The sequence below is a fragment of the Lemur catta genome, chromosome 10, assembly GCF_020740605.2.
Source record: "Lemur catta isolate mLemCat1 chromosome 10, mLemCat1.pri, whole genome shotgun sequence".
NCBI classification, from domain to species: Eukaryota; Metazoa; Chordata; class Mammalia; order Primates; family Lemuridae; genus Lemur; species Lemur catta.
The window spans coordinates 8,604,002-8,618,440 of record NC_059137.1 but is presented as its reverse complement, the minus strand read 5'-3'; positions in this window follow the sequence as shown (position 1 = coordinate 8,618,440).

Genomic DNA, 14,439 nt, shown 5'->3' with positions numbered 1-14,439 from the left:
CGGCCTGGTCCAACCTCGGAGCACATGAGGACAATGAGTGTCCCTCTCCACCTGTGAGCCCTTCTGCCTGGCTGTCCCTGCAATCCTCAGAGTTCACCAGCCTGTTCTGTGGCCTGCTCCCCCGCACTATGGGGACCCCAGTCCCCGCAGAGCGTCCTGGGCCTCCTGCCTCCCCCATGCTGGGCTTCTGCACCCTGCCCCGCCACGCTCTTCACCAGGGCGGGCTTGTCACAGGGGAGCGCGTGGCTCTTCGTCACTCCTGGAGCCCGAGCAGCAAGCCTGGCCTTTCTGGGGCTCTTCTTGTTACACACAGAACTTCACCAAGGACCTCAGTTGATGTCCCTGGTCCTCCTGCAGCCTCATCCCGCCCGGGGTCCATGCCACTACTGGTCCCTTGGGCAGCCACTCTGGCATCTTGAGAGATGCTCCCCTTTCTCCTCTGCACACGCACAGGCTGAATCATGCCAGGGACACCTTGGCGAATCCCCAGATGGTCCCCGGCCCTGGAAGACCACCCTCCGCTCCCAGCCTTGTTGGGTTGGAGAGAACATCAGAAATGGGTGGTCCGCTCCATCCCTTGTTTTACAGCTGCAGAACCTGGCTCGGGAGGGGAAGGGGCCTGCCCAGGGTCTCACCGCGAGTCAGCGGCAGAGCCAGACTCTACGTGGCAGCCCCACCATCCTCGTCTGTGGATGGCCTCCAGATAGAGGACGTGACTTGTCCTTAGTAAGCTTGTCGGCCCCTGGGGTCACCTCTTCCCACTCTGGGGCCTCACAGCCTCAGGTCCTGCCTGGCCCCTGCTCCCTGCATCATGCCAGCCTGTGCCAGGAGCTGGTACAGGGACGCCCACACTCATGCCCCACAGATTGTTAAAGCCAAGGGGACCTCAGAGGGCCCCTCCTGCCAGAGATGCCCCATCAGCCGTGCCTGGGGACCCGCTTCACTGTGTGCTGTGTCTTGCTGCCCGCAGGCTCCCAGACACCGATGCCCCCTCTGCCCAGTCCTGGACTGAGTGTGGGGCACAGATGCAGGGCTGGCCCTGAGGGCCTCTCTCCTAGGAGAGGCCATCACAGTCCACCCAGCCCTGCCCAGATGTCAGTAGGGACCCATTTCTCGGATGAGAAACCAGAGGCTCAGAGAAGGGAGGTGAGGTGTTCAGGGTCACCCAGCAGAACCCGCAGGCAGAGCAGTGTCGCAGGGGTGCTGGGGCGAGCAGAGGAGCAGGTCCCTCCCCCTCCGCGGGAAGAAGTGCAGCCCTGACTGGGGAGTAGCCAGCACCACCCCGACCCCTGCCATGGTACGAGACCATTGTCACCGTAGGGCTGTGGTGGGACACCCAAGGGAAGAGGCAGGTAACTGTGGTCTCTGGAGGAAGAGGCAGAAAGTGAGAGGTGGGCAGGGAGGGTCTTGGAGAAAAGCCCAGGGAAGTGGAGGCTTAGAAAGAGGAAGGAGTTCACCCCAGGTGACAGAGTCAGGGCAGAAGGGGACCAGAAGCCAGAGCCTCCTCACCTGCCTGCTCCGTGAAGCCCCCCGGGTGCTCTGCTGTCCTGGGAGACTGCCGGGTCGCAGGGGTCAGACGAGGGGCCAGCACAGCTGTGGGAGAGGGGCCGTGTGCACAGGCAGCGGGTGGGCAGGCCCTGGCGCTGCCCCCGGATGAGCAGAGCCCAGCACAGGGTTGGGGCGCAGCCTCTTCTCCTTCAGGAAGCTCCGCAGCCCCCTGGCAGTGAGGCGGCCTCCCCCGCCCGTCTGGTTGCCCTTTTCACTTGGCATGCTGGGAGTCTCGGGGGAAGGAGGATTGGCTGACAGCTGCCTGGCCCCAGCCCGGTGCCCTGGGCGCCACCTGGGCTGAGGGAGAGCCTGCGGCTCTGGGGCTGGCTGGGCCTGCGGGGAAAGGGCTCCACACTCACGCGCGCACGCACGGAGGCTCACGCACCCACACGCACGGGCGCGCGCTGCCGGGGCGGGGCGGGGGGGGGCGCCTCCAGCATTCAGCCCCTGGGAGGTGGGCGAGCCTCTTCTGTGCCCCAGCCCCGCCCTGGGGGCCTGGGGGAGCCCAGCCCAGCCGGGGTGGGGACCCGGCTGCCGGCCATGCCTCTGTTTCTTTGTACAGACTCTCACTGCCCACCCGCCATCCCCAGACACATTTTATTTAATAACTTGTCATTGTTAAATTATTTATTAGCGTTTACCACATCACCACCCCACCCTGCCCTCCACTCTCACCTCCGCCTCTTCCCACAAAAGCAGAAAATGGAAATAACAAAAAAAGATGAGACATCAGTATATTTGTAAATAAACCAACCTGTACACGCCTGTGGTGCTTCTCCTTGGGGGGTGGCTGGGTGGGGGCTGTGCTGGGCCCGAGCCAGTCCTGCGTGTGACGTCACCACACTTCCTGACAGCCACCAGGGCCAGCAGGCCAAGGAGGGGGAAGGGCGTGGGGCCCGGGGCCTGCCAGCCCCACCCCATAACCTCACCTCCTCCCATCCTGCCCCAGCCCAACCCTGAACTTTCTCCAGCCTGGAAGCAGATGATGCGTCCCGTCTCCATCTCACCCTACCTCCCCCCACTCATTCACTCATTCATTCGACCAGCCGGTACTTGTGAGGGCCACTTCAGTGCCAGCCACCTGAGATCGGGGCCGGTGGTCCCTGCCTCGAGGAGATAGTGTGGGAAGAGCTCAGTTGAGGTGCAATGAAGCCTGTTACAGGAGGACCCGACGTCACCTGGAGGGGTGGGGCACCATGGAAGGCTTCCTGGAAGAAGCTACATACTAAGCTGATATCTGACGTGGCCTGGGAGTGGGGTGGGGTGTCGGGGAGTGTCCCAGGCTCACACAAAAACTCACAGGCGTGAGCCTCCCACACTGCGAGGCCTGCTGAGGTTGGGGCAGGGCCAGACCATCCAGACCCGATTAGACCAGGCAGCCTTGCTGCCATGCGTGGCCGTGTCTACCTGCAAGACTGTTCCCATCTGCGTGTGACGTTGGTGTCCCTGATGTGTGTGGTGTGCTGGGGAGGAAGTTTATACATCCGCAGGTGGGTATGTCATTGCATGTCTTTGTGTATCTGTGCGTCCATCCGGGACGCCTCGGGGCCTCCTGTCCACAGACCTGCTGTCCTAATGTCCGCTCCTTCCCCTGCCTCTTCTCCCCATTCCCGTGGCTGGGGCCCCCTGAAAGTCACCGTTAGCAGTTCTGCCTGCCCGCGGCACCAGCTCCCCCTAGAGGCAGGCACCACCCTGCGCCCTCTTCTGGGCTCGCTTCTCACCCGCCTCTGGGTGATTCCAGCCGCTGCTTGGCTTCCAGGAGTCCAGAGACGTGGAGGACCTCCAGGTCATCGCCTCATCTACCCCTCACCAACCTGAGAGGCAGGTCCCAAGTTTAAGAAAAGAAAACCGAGGCTCAGGAGGAGGAAGTGACCAGCTCAACATAACAAAGCTAACCAGGGGTAGGGGAACCAGGGTTCAAAGCCAGGCTTGGCTGCAAAGCCATGGCCCTGCCACCACCCCAGGCTGCCTCCCCAGTCCCTGCTCTCTGGCCCTGTGATCTGGTCCTCCAAGGTCAGCCCCAGGGACTCTGGGCACAAGGAAACCTCTGCCTTCAGAGCCTCACTGAGGCTCAGAGAAATCAAGTCACTCAGCCCAGACTGCTCAGCACAGAGACAGAACCAAACTGTGTCTTTGGGTCCAAGCCCCAGGCCAGGGCTCATGTGACAGGGGGCCTCCAAGCTCCACCCTGGCCAACAGCGGGCTGCCAACTCTCGCCTACGGCAACCGGCAACCGTTTAAAATCCTGTCACTAAAAAATGTGTGAGGGGTGAAGGGGAGGGGACTGTGCTAATCCCTGTCTCCACTGTCACTTGTCTGTCTTCTTCCCCAGCCCAGAAGGTACAGGCAAGAGACAAGAGAGGGCCTGGGGGGAGACCCCCTCTGAGCCCCCCCCTTCTAGGGGCAGATTTAAACAGGACAAACACTCACCAAGTGCCTACCACTGCCAATCATGGACTTCGGCTCTCTGACCCTCACAACAACTGAGAACAGCTCTTATCCCATTGCACAGATGAGAAAACTGAGGCTTAGAGAGAAGTAATGTGCTCCAGGGTAATTCTGCCCAGGAACTTACGGTTGGAGAAGGTTTAGACCATGGGTCTGGCAGGACTGGAGAAGGGAGAGGTCCCAGGAGAGGAACATGACTCTGAGCACACCCTACAAAACTTGTCTTCAAGGGGTCTGAATCCCAGGGAGAGAGCCAGGCCCCCCGTCCTGCCTCCGGAATCCCTCACAGCTGCCAGTCCCCGCAGCCTTCCCTGAGAGGGCCGGGAGCTCTGGATCAGAGAGGGTGAGGCGTGTCCAGCAGCTGCACAGAACGAGGCTCAGCCTGGACAGATGGGCAGTTACATGATCCGACAGGCACGGGAGGACAGCCAGGAGGAGAGCCACCACACCCTTTGGGCCGAGCCTTGTGCTTCTTGTCTCACTCCTCGCAGCCTATGGGGCAAATTGTGTCCATTTGCCAGGTGAGGACATTGTCCCCTGTTCCTCCCAGGAGTCCCTGTCTGCAGGCTCTGCTGCTCTGCCCCAGACACCCTCTTTGGCTTCTGAGTGTCCCAGCCCCTGACTCCTGATGGACAGGGGACTCTGTTCATGGCTTTGACTTCAGATCAACCGCTGGAGCCCAGCTGGAGAGTGGAGACAGCCCTGGGCTGCTGGTGCCGCCTGCTTGGCAGACCCACCTGGGCGGGGCCAAAGAAAGATAGAAAGGACTCAAAGTGGGGAGGGCTGGTCACTGTGCCTGGGAAACCAGAGAAAGCTTCCTGGAGGAGGAAACCTTTGGGCTGAGCCTCCAAAGATGGTCAGAGTGGGGCACGAGGAGACGGGAGGGCGACCAGGAGAACAGCCAGAGCAGGCCGGGGGTGGGGGCTGCAGGAGGCGGGAGGCAGGGCGCCCAGGCCCCGGGCTGAATGCAGAGTCTGAAGGGCAGAGACGGCAGGAGGCGAGCTCCTCGGCGCTGCCCCGGTGCTGGGCTCGCCGGGGTCAGTCGGGCCCTTGGCAGCCAGGGACACCCGACGCAGCCTGCGCTTTGATTAAGCCGGGCATGAAGTCAGGACACGATGAGCCGTGGAGAGGACAGAGGGGTGTGTGTATTCCCAAACACGCCTGTTCCTGGCCGAGAGAGGAAGGTGCACCTTCCCTCTGCCGGCGACACCCAGGTGGCGTTCTGAGGGCAGCAGTCCACCTTCTCCCCACCTCGCTCGTCAAACCTTGGGGCGCTTTGCTGCTGAATCCCCGAGAAGCCGTTTGAATTTCGCCGCTAAACCTGCAGTCACCCGACAGGCCACGAGGTGGCGGTCGCAGGCAGGCGGGTGGGCGCCCGCGCGGCCGCAGCGCTGGGAGAGGCGCGGGGGCGGCGGCGGCTTCCGATTGCTGCAGGTCGGGATTGCTGCAGGTCGGAGACCGCAGGAGGGACGACACCTGCTTCCCAGGGGCGTCTGTGCGCCGGGCACTGCGTGGGCGCTGTCCCCATGGTCCCTCGGATGCCCCGCCGCAGCCTTGAGAAGGGGATGTGAGCATTCCCATTTTACAGGCCACGAGCAGGCTCAGAGATGTTAAGTAACCTGCTTGAGGTCACACAGCTACGAAGTGGCAAGCTGGGGTTTGAACCAGGGCTGGAGCAGAACACACGAGGAGGAAAAAAGGGAAGATGGGCAGGGGAAAAAATTAAAAATAGCACTTTCTTATTGAGCACTCGGCCGCTCAGAGCCTCATTACACCCATCTCACTGACGCCACGCACCTGTGAGGCGGACACTTCACCCCATTTCATAGATGTGAAAGCTGAGGCACAGGAAGGCTAAATGCCTGGGGAGGCGCTTAACCCCCGCGCCCTGGCTCCTGGGAAATCAGCCCCCCTGAGCCCGGAGGGGGTCCCAGGAGGGAGGTGGAGGACAGCGAGCCGGCAGCCCCCACGCAGCCCAGCGGCGCCTTCTCCTCCGGGAAGACGCCGGTCCGCCCTCCCCAGGGCGGCCTCCGGGTGTATGGGGGGCTCCCCCACCAGAGCGAGGTCCATGTCCACTCTCAGGACATGCCGTCCCCTGTGGATGCTTCCAGAGCAGGGGTCACAGGTCACAGCTGGGAGCCCCTGACTGAGGGTCAGTATCTCATTCTGATCAGTCAGGCACTGCGCCCCACCGACCAACTGGTCTGGCAACGGCCAGGAGCCCCACAGCCCTCCAGGACAGGGAGGCTTCCAGGGGCCGTCTCTGGTGACACCAGCCTTCCTTTCCCCATTCTCTGAGGCTGCCAGCAGATAGGTGAACAGATACCTGGGCCTTGGTGACCACAGGGACTGGGCCAGAGGAGGCATGGGGTAATGGGCAGCCAGGCCCGAGTCTGGAGGCCAGAGTACCCCATTCCCTGCGACTGATCCCAGGGAGGAGCTGGGCACCTTCTTGCGTCACCAGTTCCAGGGATGCTGGCAGTCATGTTCCAGACCACAGGGGAGAGCCCTGGAGCCGGAGGCCAAGTTGCAGGCAGGAGGTCAGAGGAGGGGGAGTCAGAGAGGCGGCCCCAAGGCTTCAGTTCATCAGGGTATTAAAGGGCTAACAAATAAATGGCCAATAAAGCCCTTTATTGCTTAAGCTAGTTTGAGTCTCTGTCACTGTCACCAAGGAGTGCTGACTAAAAACCCACATCATCACAGAGTTATTGGGGGAATAAATGAGATAATATTTCCCCCCCCAAAAAATGAAAGCTAACATGATTCTCAGCAGAGCACAATAGTGGCCTCTGCACATCCTCCCCTCAGCTCTCCAACATCACCCCGCGTCATTTATGCAAGTGTGGTTTGTGAGAACGCCGCCTCGTGTGTGCACAGATTTTGCACTGGTGTTTAAGAGGAGACATTATTTTGGAGACATTTTCTCTGCAGATTGCATCCAACAGTATGTTGTCAGAGATTTCTGGAGAACAAACAAAAATGGTGATTGTTGGCGTAAATATACAACGGACAACATACATCATTGCTACAAGAGAGGTTCTTGCCACCCCAGCTCTTGTGGCTGTGAGCATCTGCCTGGTGTGAGGTCCCCTCTGGTCACCCCCCACACAGAGGGGGAACAGCTCTGGTTCACTCCCAGCAGAAAGTTGGAGGCTGCGCCACAGGGACAGGCAGTGGGGTACTTCATACGCAACAGAGTTCAATCGAAAAAGTGAATTATTGGTGTTGAGTTACTAGGAAGCAAATAATCAGGTTATACCCATCCACAAAAATGTCCACACACAGAGTGATTGTGACAAGGGCAGGAAACTGGAATCATCTCTACAAAAACAAAGTGAAGCTGCAATTCTGCTAGCAGGCGACTTGCTGCAATCGATCTTTTTGCTTATAAAATACCTGCCAATGCCTGGTAACAGTGATAATAATGACAATAATAGCTACTGTGCTTTGAGTACTTTGTCATGGGTCAGTGCTTTCAGGTACGATCTCATTTAATTCTCACTCAGAAGTTTTATTATTATCCCCGTTCTACAGATGAAGACACTGAGGCTCTGAGGGGAGAAGGAGCTTGTTCAAGGTCACAGAACTAGTGAGTGGCAGTGCCTGAGAACAGATTATCAGTGTGAACAAGCAACTTTGCCTAGAAGAACAGCCAGGGCAGACATAGACGGGAAAAGCCCCAACGTTTCTGCAACTCTGCCCTTCTGAGGGGCGGGGCAGGCTTCACCAGCCCAGGCCCCAAGCCAAGGAGCGCCTTGGAGTGGCCTGAGCCACAGATGAAGAGGCCTCTTCCAAGGGGAACCAGAGTGAGGACTCTGCTGCAGGGCTGGGAGGTGTGGCCCATCCTAAGCTGCTGCCTGGGCAGTGGCCAGCAGAGTGGCTCAGACATGACAAGACAAGAGAAGCCAGGAGGAGTGAGACTGGTGGCCAGAGAGCCACCCTCCCTCTCTCGACCTCGCCCAGCCCTACCACAGGCCCAATCGGAGCCCCTCCCATCATTGTCTTGTGCTGTTGGGTGGGGGGAAAGCAGAGTGCAGAGTGGTCAGTGACTTCCTGAGGTCACAAGGCCAGTGACAGTGGTCAGCACAATAGGAAAGTGCTTTGTACAGTTGGAAGGGGAGGGAGGAGAATGGGTTCATTTTCACAGATTTAAGTCCCCCCAGGAGAAGGCAGTGGGTAGATTAGGAGCTAGAAGGTTGGTGAACATCAGGCAGGTCAGGAGAAGAAGCAGGAAGGAGTAGGGATTATCCATGGGGAGGCCAGATATAGGAACAGGTGAGGAGCTGGGGCTGGGAGCCTGGCCATACCCTTTGGTCTTTTCCAAATCACTGGTGAAGGTGGGAACCTTGTCCCAGTGGTGACTCCTCAAAGCCAGGGCACTCCTCAGGTGGGATCTCCTTCCATGGAGCAGGAAAATATTAACAAACTATTGTGATTTTTTTTCCTGGAATTTTTGCTTTATACATAGTTGGCTGCTTTGTTGCTTGGTACAACAAGGTTCATGATTGCTTTATCTTCCTAAGGGAAGGATGTATCTTTCTTCATTAAATATCGTCCCTCCTTGTCCTGTTTAATGCTTTTGGCCTTGAATTCCATTTTGATGATAATGTTGGTACTCCTACTTACCTTAACCCACTATGTCTTTGTCTTTGTCCAGCCCTTTATTTTACAATCTTTCTTTACCCTTCTATAGTCGTTTCTTATTTTTTAAAAAAGCAGCAAATAACTGGAGTTAATTTTTTATTTTCACTGTGTTATATTTGACACATACACAAAGAAAATATATAACTGATGTAATTTATGAAGCACAATAAAATGAACCCAATACCAGCCATAAGAACTAGAATATTACCAAAACCATTGAATCTCCCTGTGTATTCCACCCCATCCCAACTCCCTACCTCACCCCTGAAGATAATCACTATCTTATATTGTGTGTTAATCATTGCCTTGCTTTTTAAAAATAAATTCCTGATCCTCTAAAATTATATATTATTCAGTTTTGCTTGTTTTGAGATTTCTATGTAGATAAGCATATCATCTGGAAGTAATGAGAGTTGTGTTCCTTTCTATTCATTATGCCTTTTCTTCTTTGTCTTTAACACTTTGGCTAGAACTTCTTATAAAATATTGATTATAAGGCTTCAGATCATTGTCTTGTTCTCTTAAGAATAATGCTTTATACCTTTTAATGATTTTGCTAAACTTTGCAAGTTAAGAAAATTCCCTTGTATTCCTAAGATAAAAATTTTAATCATAAAATGGTATTGACTTTTATTAAGTGCTTTATCTGCACAGATTTTCTCCTTTAACCCATTAATGTCATTGTATATATTTATACATTTTATATACATAAATATTATATAGTATATGATATACTATACACTTGTACTCTCTAATTGTTGGATTGAGGAATTTATTTATATCCATTTGCTCAAGTTTGTTAACTACGTAGTTTAAGCCTTCTATATTTTTCTTAATTTTTACTTTGAAATATCAATATTTGGAAGAGAATAAGTTGAAATCTTCCATCATAATCATGGATTTATTGATTTTTCTCTGTCGTTCTATCCCTTCTTGCTTTGTATATTTTGAGGCTGTTTTATTAGTTGAATTTTTATGTCTTCTATGTGCAGTAAAACTTTTATCATTATTAGGAACTTTATCTCTTACAGTAATGTTTAACTTAATGACTATTTTTTGATACTAATAAAGCCACTCTAATTTTATTTTAATTGGTATTTTTCTGATATATCCCTTTATTTTCAGCTTTTCAGTGTCCTTGTATTTTAGGAGTGGCACTTGTAGACAACACATAGATGGATTTAAAATATATATCTGATAATCTCTTTGAACTAGAGAGTTTAAGATATTTACATTTCTTAAAGATTGGTGATAAATGTGGGTTTGTACCTACCATCTAACTGGGTGCTTCTTCTGATTCACTCATCTTTTCCGTGGCTTTTGTTTCTCCTTTTACTTTTTAAAATATTTATGTTTTTTCTCTCTTTTAGTCCACCTCTTTTCCTGTACAGATTTGGTAGTTGCATATTCCTTTGCTATTCTTTTAGTGATTACTCTGGAAATTTTACCTCTCAAACCTAAAAAAATCTAAAGGTAATGATTCTCTTCTCCTCCTGAATAACGCAAGGACCTTAAACCACATTGACTCCAGTCCCCCCTCCCAACATGAATGTAACTGAGATCCAGTAGTTGAGTTTGCCCTTTTTTGGTCCACAGAGTAGACATTATTATTACTAGTGATATCAATTTTATGCAGACAATCTTTGTTTGGATTTAACTACATATTTACCAACTTCTTTTGTCAGCATTTCTTCTTGTACATGAGATTTTACTTTGGGGGATCATTTTCTTTTACTTTCCATTAGTAAAAGTCTAACAGTGGTAAATTCCATCAGTTTTGGTCCATGTGAAGATGACTTTATTTTGTTCTCATTCTTAAAAGATAGTTACACTGAGTATACAAGTCTAGGTTAATAATTATTTTGTCCCAGCACTTTAAAGACATTTTCCCATTTCTTATGGATTTTTATTGTGGCTGTTGATTAGTCTGCTGGAAGTTTAAATGTCATTCTTTTGTATCCAACTGTTTCTTTTCTTTGGTTGATTCTAAGGTCTTCTCTTTACTTTTGGTCTTCTGTAAGTTTATTACGATGTATCTACGTGTGAATTCACATCTCTTATAAATTCTGAAACGTTCTTAGCCATTATCTTTCCAAACATTACCTGATTGCTGTCTCGACTCTTTCCCTACAGGTCTCAGTTGCACAGTGGACCTGCTCGTCCTTCCCTCCCGCGCTCTTAACCTCCCTTGTATTTTACGTCTCCTTTTCTCTCAGTGTTGCATTCTGGGTAATCTCCGCAGATCCATTTTCTAGTTCACAATGATCTCTTCAGCCGCAGCCAGCCTGCTATTGACTCTATCTGATGGGATTTTTATATCACCAATTTAATTTTCATTTATGCAAGTTCTATTTTGGTTTATTTTCAAATTTTCCCGACAATTTTTGGTAGGTTTGTATTTTATGTTCTTTTATGTGTCTGTGAATCCATCCTGCATTTCTTCAAACATTTTATATGTAATGATTTAACTTTCTGTATTTGGTCATTCCAATAGCTGAAGTATTAAAGGGGTGTGTCTAAGCATATTGTTTTATTGCTGACTCTCACTCACGGTGGCTTGTTTCCTTGTAGTTGGTGACCACTGGCTGTGAGCTCACATTTTGTTGAACTTAACCTGTGGGAATCCTGAGGTGCTGAACTGGGAGTACGTTCCTACTGAAGGCATTTGCTTTTGCTTCTGCCAGGAGCCAAGGGCTGCCATGACCCTGGGACTACTTTAACCACCATAGAGACTCCAGCTCCGTGCAAGAGCCTCAAGCTCAGTTCTCTTGCCTTGCTTCTGCCCTGGACTTAAGTTGCCTAGCACACTGCTTACTTCAACATTCAGCCCAACTTTCCTGCTTACCTGTTAGTTACCACTCCATGCTTCAGTTCAATTCCCCATTGCCTTGCCATGTTTTCCTTGGCAGATGACATTTAGTCCCTAGAGATTTCCCTTACTTTCTAGCAAGCCCAGCAATGCATTACAAATAATTGTTTTGTTTTGCTTTGCTTTGCCTTGCTTTTGTAATTCATATAGAATGTAATTGCATTTTAGTTGGGGGGAGCGGCCTTTCGGAGCACTAGTTCACCAACTTGCCAAAAGTAGTAGCCATTGGGTGCTATTGTGATTTCCATTTTATAGATGAGGAAACTGAGGCTTTAGAAATTTAGAGAAATAAATGTCTTGCTCAAGACCACACAGCCAACCAGTGGCAGAGTCAGGACTAGAACCCAGGCTATCTAACTCCAGAGCCTGAACATTTAAGCAGAGGTTTGCTGTTCCCCAAATGAGAAAAAATGCGTTTACAGGCTTGCTGCCTTGGCTGATGCTCTGCACTGAACCCACAAACTTCTGCTGGGGAAGAAATGAGGAGGCCCAGTCTGGCCCAGGGTGGGCAGGCCCCAGGCATCCAGCCCCAGCTCAGCCTCAGCCTGTGCAGGGTGCTCAGCCTGCACCTCCCATCCTGGGAAGCAGCCAGCAGGCGCTTCCTGCACTCAGGTTGCCATGACAACCAGCCACCCCTGCGATGAGATGCAAAAGCCACAGCAGTGAGTGGAACATTCCTGAGTCTGAGTCCTCATTACAGGTGGATCTCCTGCAGCCTTGGGGATAGTGTGTGTGGGGGGGGCGGTCAGAGGAAAGAGAATTTGTGTGAGGGGTACTGTTCAAACTAGCCACAATGCCACTTGCTAGCCCCTTTCTCTTTGTCCACATCCCAGTTATGATGGTCCCAGAGTCCCAGGTCCAAGAAAGTCCAGAAAGAGGCTGGGATCTGCCTGCTGCTAGGTCCCACACAGTCCCAGATCCCCTTTCTCATTCAACAACAGTCCCCTGTTGCCTCCTCTGGCCAGGTCCTCAGGATCCTCTGACAGATGAGGTCCTTGATGAATGACCCATCTAGTGTGAGACCCAGACAGGTTCTGACAGCCAGTTACGACCAGGGGACAAGGGAGCACAGAAGCCATGAGAGCACAAAAGAGTAAGTGCTCCCAGCAAGGCTTCCCAGGGCACAGAGATTTGAGCCTGGCCTCAAAGGGTGACAAGAAATTAGCCAGTAGGAGAAAGGAGGGAAAAGCATTCCAGGCAGAGGGAACTGCAACGCAGTCAGCTCAGAGGCATGAAAGAGCACAGTCACTTTGGTAAAACAAGGCGAGGGAAGCAGGAAAGGTGGCGGCACAGGGGAGCCAGGCCAAAGCTTGAAGGGCCTTTGACAAGATGCTGTGAACTTGGACTTTGTCCTGGCAGTAGTGGGCAGCTCCTAAATAGTCTGATAGGGGTGTGACACAGCTCTATTGTCATCAGAGCATTGAGGATAGAGATGGGCCCATTGCAATAATGTAGAGGAATGACCACGGTAACCAGGACAATGACGATGATGGCAGGGATAAGAGAGAAGGGGATGGATTTGGGACTGGAGAGGGGCCCTGTAGCAGGCCCCTGCTGGGTCATGTGTCAGTGACCAGTTTTCCTCATATAGATGCTGGGGCTTGAGCTCCCTGGAGTGTCACATCCAGGACATTTGCTCTCCAGGTCAATAGAGAAAAAGAATGTTCCAGAGCCTTCTTCAGCCTGGAGGCTTCTAGCAGTTTCTAACCACCAAGTGAGCAGCTCCAGCTGCAGTCTTGCCCCACCCCCAACTCTGCACTGCACCAGCCCTGGTGTCCCACAGTCTCCCCAGGGGGCACCCTGGCAGCTGCTGTCTCCCACTTCTGGGCCTTGGGCCCCCTCATCTTCCAGGCCAGTGGGGCCAAATTTCTGTTGTGTATCTTGTTTCCTTGTTCTGGTTACGTGCATGTTGCAGAGTTATTTCCACGGCTGCTTGGCTCTGCAGCCTGGGGCTGAATTAATGAGAAACTGTAGAGGAATCAAGTTGGTGATTGCAAACCTAAGACAGGTGGCTCCGGAGTCAGACAGAACAGCGCTCACATCCTGAATCCTGACTCCACCCTAACCTTAGGCCCCGCTGTCCTGGGCAGTGCCTCCCACTACACCCCAGCCCTCTGCTGCTCACACCCGCTCCTCCCTCAGCGCCCCTGCTGCTCACACCTCTCCCGTTGACGCCCCCTCTTCTCCCTCACTGCCGCCCTCCTGGACACATTCCTCTCCCGCCCACACCTAGGGCAGGTCTCCCACTGTCTCCAGATTGAAACTGTCGAGGAGTCATCTCAGGCTCCCGAGGGATTGCTGCTGGGGCCCAGTGGCCTCCCCACGCCCCTCCCTCATCTCCAGTCCCCAACCTGGTCTCCAGGCAGGTGCCAACCTGGATATCAGGGACCAGAGATGTTGCCTGGCCAGGCTGCCCGGCTGGCCTGATGTACTTGGCCCTGACTCAGGACGTGGGGACACCACCCTGCCCCCGCGGAAAGCTTCGGGGTGGTGGCAACTGGGGCTTCAAGGCTAGCCTCCGTTTCTGCCCCTCTTACTCCCTCTTCCACCAGCACCGCCACTGCCCATCGCACCCAGCACTCCCCAAGAGTGGCCGAGAGAGGGGTGGCCCGAGACTGAGCGGAGAAAGGGACGGAGCGGGGCCTGAGATGCTCCGAGGCAAGCCCCGCCCTTTGGGCCCGGACAGCCCAGACCGGTCCAGAAGGCCGGGGGCGAATCAGAGGGGTCGCAGGCTGCGCGCACTGCAGAGTCCGGGCGGCCCGGGCCTGACCCGCGCCCCGTCTGGTGGGGCCACCCTGGGCCGGGGAGGCTCCCAGACCCAGCACCCGCTTCCTCCCCGGGGCGGGGCCCGGCGGCCACGGGCCAAGCGCCGTAAAATTTAAAGAGGTGAGAGAGACACTTCGCAGAAACCTCAGCAGCGCGGGGAAATG